Source organism: Condylura cristata, unplaced genomic scaffold (genome assembly GCF_000260355.1).
Source record: "Condylura cristata isolate star-nosed mole 26May11 unplaced genomic scaffold, ConCri1.0 scaffold00014, whole genome shotgun sequence".
NCBI lineage: Eukaryota > Metazoa > Chordata > Mammalia > Eulipotyphla > Talpidae > Condylura > Condylura cristata.
The window spans coordinates 2,139,415-2,149,068 of record NW_004567115.1 but is presented as its reverse complement, the minus strand read 5'-3'; positions in this window follow the sequence as shown (position 1 = coordinate 2,149,068).

The following is a 9,654-nucleotide window of genomic DNA, read 5'->3' as shown; positions in this document are numbered from 1 at the left end:
TTTTTTTTTTTTTTTGAAGTTGGCTTTAGAAACTGTAGAATCACCAAAATGAAAGTGAGTGTGCTACTGATAGACACACATACCTCATACTCTGGGGGTCCTCAACTCCCTGCCAGGGAAGAGGAAAAAGGATAATATTATAATGTTTGTTGTAGTAATTTTAGGATTATTTACACAGCGTCCAAAAATAGTTCAGTTTCCTTAACAGTTTTTATGTGTATTGTTCAACTAATACTGGATTATGATGCTGTGACTTATCACTGTAATATTTACATTTATTTATTCTAGTTACTTACAGATCTCATGAGTTTTATCTCTATAATAGTTTTCAATACAATTGATTTTCCTAAGACTTGATTGATTCAGGTACAGTTATGTTATCTTATCACTTTAGTATATCTTTTGTATATTTTAAGAGGTAGCATCCACATAAGTTAGATGTCAGATAAAATACCTTTGTTTAAATGAGACTATTTAGTGAAACTTCATAACACCTGTTTTTTAACCTGATAAAGGAACTTTCAGAACAAAACATTCTTTTCTTCAATCAGAAAGTTCCTTTAGTGTTCTAACTTCTATGTGTGCTCTGCCTTAAAGTCAGATTAGAACTGACAACAATTAATCATGCCTGAATTTTTGACAGAAAATAAAAATGAGCTCCTGTGCACAGGAATTCAAAAATTCATCCTTCTTTTTGCCCAAGGTTTTCTTTCCTCAATACCAGTTATCAGTGTAATATAATAATGTTGACTTAACAATGATGTATTTCAAGCTGAAGGCAGAAATGAATTTTGCATTAATAAATTGTTTTGAGATGGATTCAAAAAAGTATTTCATTATATAAGAAGTGTAGCTCTATAAAACATGTTTGGTGGTCTTTCCATCATTACTACCTGTGGCCTATTTGTGGAGATGACATTTATCAGCATGACAGGGAATATTAAGGAAGTGATAGACAGTTATTAGCTGAAGTCTTGATATATTTACACCATGGGAAAATGCACTTGGTATTTTCTTTCTGGCAACTGTTCTGCTGTTCATAATTTGATGGAAAATTGATTAATCACACATTTAACTCAATGCAAGATCTTTTGCACTGTAATAAATTATGGCTATTAATCAATAAGTACAAAGTAATTCCAAGAGTCTGGAGACATGCTGGTTTCTAATAGAAAAACTTGCACTTAGGCCTTCCTGCCAGTGACCACTTCATCTGAGGTATTTTGCACCTGCCTCAATCCAATTAGATGACATAATTAATGAAGCTCAATGATCTTGATAATTTGTTATACAAAAGAAAGAATGTTTTGGCATATCCATTAAAATCTGAGGTATAAAACTTTACAGAAAAAAAAAAAAGGTAAACCAAAGCAACACAGGGACTTATGACAGAAATCTTGACATTCAAGTATAAATGTGGGAAGCCAAGTTCTTACTTCATGTTGAGTGAAGATTCAATTGCATTTTTAAAAGAATCCAATGAGTATTATTTTTTTTTTTCCAGTAGAAAAGTGAACTCGGCCTGTGTGCTAAGTTTCATGCCATCTTGTTTCTTTTATGACAAATTAAATGGTATGATTAGAATAAGTATTCAGGAAGTATTGTTTCAGAGGCAATCTAATAAATGTTTCCTTGGTTAAGTATCAGTTACAGTTTTACATATCACAGTCATTCTGCACCTGTTTTATGCAGCTAACAATAGGCCTCTCAATAGATTTTAGTGAGAGAAAGCCTGGGAAGATAAAAAGAAAACCAGTTTGCAGCTAATTCTGTCACTAGGAAACGCCAGGAGTAGATTGTGTTTAGAGACTTTGAAAAACAATTAGCTATGGATTATAGGACTAAAAGGCCTTTCCTAACTGTACCTGGAAAATACTTTGCCCATTTAATGCCTTCTAAGCTGTCACTGAGCTTGAACTTCAGTCCCAGTGATTAATGAAAAGCTGCAGGGCACAGCTAGAAGCTAAAGTCTCAATTATGAAAAAGCAGTAACTAGTTTAATGTGCTGATGCTTTTATACTTAAAGTGACAGCTATGAAAAATGGCAATATTTCCAATCATGCTTTAATAATTTATCATTCATTTATTGGCATGTCCAATGTGCTTGACTCTCACTGTTCTTTTTCTCTTTCTAGGTGCTTGGTATTACAACACTGAAGAACACAGTAAATCCTGGATTCTTCCCTTTTGGGAGGGACCTATAACTGGAACCTATAACTACCCTGTCACTCCCTTCTCCCTTTCTTATTTCCATCCACCTTTTTTCCCCTCCTGTCTTTCCTCTTTCCCTCCATCACTCTGTCCTTCCTTATTATTCATCTATCATCTGCCTACCTATTTATCATCTACGTAATTTCCAATTAGTGCCATTATATATAAATAATGTTTTAAAAGAGAAACCCAGTGACCCTGGTCTACTTCCAGTTCAGAAATCATCACTTTAATTCCTGACAGACATCTTGAAATAAATGCGTTTGGTTATAAGAGAGACTAGACAATGGTGGGTCGAGGAATCAGTTTAAATCTACCTGTACTAAGGGGAAATTAATCCAGTTGTGTGAAGAGTAAACAAATATAAGCAAATTAATGAGAAACGAAAAGACAAGAGGAATAGACATTTCCAAAAAATAGTAAAACCAAGCTAAAATGGAGAATTATTTAGCTCTAATTTTATAGTTTTATTTAGCAACAAATTATCTTGGTCAGTATCTATACTCATTTTCTTGACACAGTTTTATTACAAAATGATGGACTTTTCTATAATATGTACAGGACTTAGCATCATACCTAGCATGATATCTGAGTAGATTAAAAGAAAAAAAAAAGAAAAAAAAAACAAGTACATCCAGAGGATAAGAATACAAATGAATAAATAAACCTGGGTTGCTTAACTAATGTCAATTAAATTTTACAAGTAATTTTTGATTGTTTATTGTACACTCTAATATGAATGTACAAAATGAGTGAGACTTCAAGGACTTTGCAGTCCACAATATAGATATTTCACATAGTGATATATAACACAATATCATCAATTTATGTAGATTCTACATTGATTCAATATTTTCCATTCTCCATAAATAAAGGTAAAAATAAGTAAATTTACTAGTTATTAAATTTCCACAGTGTGGAATTTTGATGAATTTGACAATTAAAAATTAGAATGGATAATTATTAATTATAGAATGCTAATAAATATTTTTATTTGTTAATATTTTTAAATAACCTAAGTTTCATTTGTTGTCTAGAGGTTTTTCTTATTATATATTTTATACTTATACAACATATGTTACTATTTTAGTGTAAAACTATTCACCAAAAGGGTGCATAGAACTACTTCATAAAAAAAGAACTCTGAGGTTATAGGATTAAAACTTAATAATTTAGGGCCCTCCCTGGTGGTGCAGCGGGTTAAAGCACAGCACTGAGAAGCTAAAGCCACTTCCGCATGAGTTCAATTCCCGCTTGCCGGAGGCGACCCTGGCAGATCTCTCCTGACCCGCCCGCTGCTCCCCTCAGCAGTGTATTTCGTAGATCTGTCTGTTCTGCTCCCCATTCTGTCTCTGTGAAGCCTCTCACTGCCCCTGAGTCTCTGGCCTGTACCCCAGTTCTGTGTGTACAATTAAATAAATCTTTAAAAAAAATAAACATAATAATTTAATAATATATTTCTAATAATCTGATATTGGACAACATATTTTGTTTTCTTTAACATTATAAATGGTTCCTAAGTGCCAGAGATATAAGGATTCTGATCATAAACTGGGAAATGAAAATATGTATGAGTGAAATATAAAGCTCAAATTACAACATAGTTGGAGTTTTGCTAGTAAAATATTCAGTAACTCATTTCTAAAAAAAATGAAGGAACCTTTTATAACATTATATAGGTTTCACGTATATAAATGTACAACAGATTCTGCATATACTATATTGGGCTCATTACCAAGAGTTTATAGTTTACATCACCACAGACTTGACACCTTTTAGCCAAGTTATATACTCTTCTTCCACCATTCCTTCTTGTGACCACTTTTAGATGTTTAAGAATTTTATTTCTTCATTTATTTCTTTACAGTATATGAGTGAAGCCAGTGATGATTTTTTTCTTTATCTTATTTGTTTTACTAATCATAATATATTTTATGTCTATCTATGTTGTTGCAAGTGGCAGAACTTCTTTTTTTTTTAACTTTTACAACTAAGTAGTACTTCACTGAATAAAAAATATACTCATCATACTGCATCTTTATGCAGTGATCTGTTCATGATCACCTAATGTGTTCTTTAGTTTCCAAATATTAAAGGTTTTTCCTGTTTTGTATTTGTGGTTGATTTTTGATTTGCTACCTTTGTTATTATTACATGTTCTTTTTCTTGGTTAGAAATCTCTCTTTTTTTTTTCTGATATAATTATGATTGCCTCCACTTTCTTTCGGGTTCCATTTACTAAAAGGATTGTATTCCAATACTTTACTTTGTTTATATTTGGAGATCTGGTTTATTTTATAAAGACAACAGAAATTTGGATTGTTTTCTGATCCAAACACCCATTCTGTGTCTTTTGACTAATGAGTTCAATTTATTTTCTTTTTAGGTGATTATTGACATATTAGGTTCTGCTACTATCATTTTGTCTTTAACTTGTGGTTCTACTATTTGTTAAGTCTTTATGCATGCCTTTTCTTTAACTTATATTAATATTGAACTCTTTTCAATATTACTGGGAGGCCATTTTAATGTTTACAGACATCTTCAGCTTCTTTTTATTTTTCTGAGAAGGACTTTATAGAAATAACAACTGAAGAAGGGTCTTGCAGAATAGACTAGTTTAGGCTGGCAGCTTTATCTTTGATTATTTGTCATGTTATTCCATTCTCTCCTTGCTTAAAATGTTTCCTAAGAAATATGAGATATAAACAGTAGGGGTTCCTCTGTAGGTAATCTGCTCCCCTCCCCCACCACCTAGCTAACTTCTATATTCTTTCTCTTGTCTTAGATGATTTACTACTATGTATCTTTTTGTAGGTTTCTTTACATTTTGAAAACTAGGCATTCTTTTATTTTCATGGACATATATTTAATAGTTCCTTCTACATACGTGGCCAGTTTTCCTCTATTATTTCTTTAAATAAGTTCTGCTTCTTGTCTCTCTTTTCTCCTTCCAGAATACTAATTAACCTTATAAATTACCTGACCTTGTGAAGTTAATAATTCTCAAACTGTTTTTCCTTATTTGTCTTTGTCATTCTTCATCCTGGATATTTTGTCATTTTTATTGGGGGGGGGGAATCACAGATTCTATCTTCCATTTGGTCTTTTCTACTTTTAAAGCTTTCGCAAAAAATATTTATCTCCTCTGTTGATCTTTTTACATACCACTTTACCATTAGTTTCTTATTGAAAGCTTAATTTAATCATCTCTTTATTATTTTTTATTTCTCAGAACATTATATATTTTTCTGTGTTTTCTTGCGTCTTTCTTTTATCAGCATTTCCTTGTTTTCATTCATTCATTTTAGTTTGTTATGGTGATTTTGAACTTTGTATTAGATAGGAAGAAAATGTCTTCCATGTCTTTGTGTTGAATTCCTTAGATTTGTTCTCAGGTGAACTATTCCTTTAAAGTCTCAAGGTGACATACATTGTATTTTTCTATATTCAGAGTATTTATTTCAAAGTTGTTATGTGTTCAAGTATCCGAAGATGCAGATCTCTAACTTTCCCAGTAGATGGCACTGTACAGCAGAGTACTAATCTCAAGTTGCCACTTATGGGGGAGAGGGAGCGGCCTCGAGGTGTCCAATCACCAGTTAAAGTGGTTTCTGGGGTCAGCGTTAGCCTGTGGTACCAACCTTAGCCCTCTCCTCTCGCTTCCGGACTCATGTCTCTACAGTCTGCTGGAAGAGCCCTCTTTGTTGTCTCCCTCCCTGAGCTTTCAGTGCTGCCTCACCTTATCATCTCTCGTCCCTTTCTCTTGTCCAATTTACTGGGGGTCCAGACCAAACCATACTCTACACTTGCATGTGTTTTCTTTCCATTGGTAGGCACTTACTAAGCAGTTTTCCCTTCCCTGATAATGTCCTATCATAGGAGCATGGTTTTGAACTGTATGTTCTTCAGTGGGCCATGTCTCCAGATGCCTCCTACAACCCAAATTTTGTTGGACAGAGCTGAGGGAAGCTCAGTATCTCTGTACTGTACACAGTCAATATTGATGTCTAATGTCTAGGATACTCTGAGATCAGCGTCCCCTCAGAACATGTCAAATCACTCTCCAGGAATAAAACAGGGAACTTCCACTGATATGACCTACACCGCCCCCTACCCCCAAGGATTACTCAATATATACAACTGACTTGCCAAAGATTATTTGAGGATTTTTGTGTCTGTTCACTGGAGATATTGATCTATAGTTTTCTTATTTTTGTCCTAGTGTTGTTTGGTTTTATGATCAAGTAATGTTTCCCCATTTTTTGAAGAGTTTGAGAAAGATTAATTGAGTTCTTAAGGAAATTCTGGTCGAGTTTGAGAAATATTAATGTGAGTTACTTTTGGAAATTCTGGTAGGATTTATTACTGTAGCCATGTGGGTTTGGTCTTTTGTTATTAGATTATTCTTTTCTCTTTTCTTTGACTTTATTTCATCCTGATTCACTCTTGGAAAGTTGTATGGTTCTAAAATTTTCCAATACTTCCAGGTTGCCCAACTTGTTTGAGTAATTTCTAATTCTCTATTTTATAATATATATATTTTTTAATTTGGGGTTTCTCTCTTCTTTTTATAATGGATTTAGATAAGGGCTTATCCTTAGATAAGTGTTTATCCTTTCTAAACTCTAGTTCTTGGTTTCATTAATCTTTGAGTCTTCTTTTTGAAGTTGTAGTTATCTCTTCTATTGATTTTTTACTTCATTCATTATTTTTATTTTTATTTATTTATTTTTTAAGATTTATTTATTCACACAGAACTGGGGTACAGGCCAGAGATGCGGAGGGTGAGAGGCTTCACCAGAGACAGAGCGGGGAGCAGAACAGGCAGATCAACGAAGTACACTGCTGAGGGAGCAGCGAGCGGGTCAGGAGAGGTCTGCCACGCCATGTGGTCACCTCCGGGGCAGGCGGGAATCGAACTCATGCGGAAGCGGCTTTAGCTTTTCAGTGTTGTGCTTTAACCCGCTGCGCCACCAGGGAGGGCCCATTCATTATTTTTTATGTGTCTTTTACATATGAAGTTAGATTGTTTATTTGAGTTTTATTTACTTATGTATTCATGTGGGATTGTACTTCTATGTACTTTCCTCAATAATACTGATATTAGAATGGCAGGAGCATTTCTGCCTCCCTATCCAGGTGTTTCACTTCCTTGACTTTCTATGCTTGCCAAAGGTGAGAGGCAGTTATCCTCTCAAGGCAGCTCACCTGGGCCTATGTAGTCCTCTATTTTTTTAAAAAAAAAAACCTGTCCTTTTCAGGGCAGCTCTTTCTGCCTGCTTGTGTCTAGGCAAGTGTCCTTTATTCTCTCTCCCATTTTTATAATAAACATGTCCTTGCGACATTAAAAACATACTGATATTAGAGCATCACATAGAATTTTTTTTTTTTTTTAATGTATAGCTGCATGTTCATTAGTCTCCAAATAATCTTGTAGTTCTTCATTGGTAAGAAGAGTTCAAAAAGAATTTTGCTTTGTTTCCACAACTTTGGTTTGTATTTTTCATTTTTTGGTGTTATTTTATCTGGTTGATTTCTAACTTTATAACATAGTGATCAGAAAAGATGCTCAATGTAATTTATATATATTATATAAGACATGTCTTATTACACAACACATGCTATGTCCTTGAGAACATTCAATGTGTATATTCAAATATGTATTAATTTTGCTTTAGATGGAAGCCTCTTAAATGTCTAACAAGATCATCTAATCTGATACTTCATTTAAAATAATTACTTCCTGTTTGCTTTTTTTGCATGTATGAGATATCCATTTATATAAGTGGTGTGTTGAAATCCCCTACTATAATAGTATTGTTGTCAATGTGTTGCTTTGGGTCTGATAATACTTGCTTTATATGTTTAGGTGTATCTGTATTGCTTGCTTTATATGTTTAGGTGTATCATAAATGTTTATGACATTTATCCTATCTTGATAAATTATTCCCTTGATCATAATAGAGTGCAAAATTTTGTTACTGGTTACCTTCTGCTAAGTTCAGATCATTCATATTTATAATGATTAAAATATATGAGGCTTTTTTACTGTCCTTATATCTTATGTTTGGTGATTTATCTTTCTATAGTTTATTTTTTTTAAGATTTATTTATTTATGCATACATAACTGGGATACAGGCCAGAGGCTCAGGGGTGGCGAGAGACTTCACCAGAGACAGAGTGGGGAACAGAACAGGCAGATTGATGAAGTACACTGCTGAGGGGAGCAGCGGGCGGATCAGGAGAGGTCTGCTGCGCCATGTGGTCACTTCCAGGGCAGGCAGGGATCGAACTCATGGGGAAGTGACTTAAGCTTCTTAGTGCTGTGCTTTAACCCACTGCGCCACCAGGAAGGGTCCCTATAGTTTCTTTTACCATGTATTTCCATTTCTTCATTTTGGGTGGCTTTTCCTAATGTTTTTCTTAATGTCTTTCTAAGTACTTCTGCCCTATATTTTTGCTTTGTAGATAGCATGAGGCTTATATCAGAATTTCTATATCTAAAATAGTCCTTTGTATGTGCCTATAGACTAATTACTATTTGAATTTTCAAGTTATGTGTTTTTCTTCCTCCCTTTAGTGTTTTCTTTGTTGTTATTACTAATGCCTTTCTTGCATATACTTCTGATTTTGTGTTACTATTTATCAGCTTAAGTTGTGTGGTCTCTATCCCTTAGTGTATAAGAGTTCCTTTCAACAGTTCTACTAGGGCAGGTCTGGTGCTGATAAGATCTGTTAATTTTTTATTATCTCGGAAAACATGTATTTCTCCATCATATTTGAATGATAATTTTTCAGGATTTAGTATTCTTGACTGGCAAATCCTTTCCTTTAAGATTATAAATGTATCAATCCATTCAGCATATCTACAAAGGAAAAAAGGGACAAAATTTTATTAAGTTGAAGGGCACCTTGTATGTTGCATTCTTTCTTTCTCTAACTATTTATTTTGTCCTCTTAATTTTGATAACTGAGTGGTCATAATTATTGGGAAATGGCATTTTGTGTTTAGAAGCTTGGATATTTTGCCTGCACCCGAAAAAAAACTATGTTTAAGTCTTTCTTTAGGTTTGGGATGTTCTCATCTTTTTAAAAATATTTTCTCTGTACCCTTCTCTCCATTAGTGTGAATTTTTCATGAAGATTCTTTGATTTTATTATATTTTATTTCTTCCTTTTTCTAAATTAATGCTTTTTAATTTTTTTATAAAGATTATTTATGCACACAAAAAGTGGGGTACAGGCCAGATGTGTGGGGGATGATAGGATTCATCAGAGACAGAGTAGGGAGCAAAATAGGCAGATAGACTGAAATACACTGCTGAGGGGAGCAGTAGGCAAAACATGGGATATTACTCACCATGTGAGTCACCTCCCTGGTGGGGAGGTGCTGCACTGGTTGTAGATAGTTTCATAGTGCTGCATCTTTTTTTTTTTTT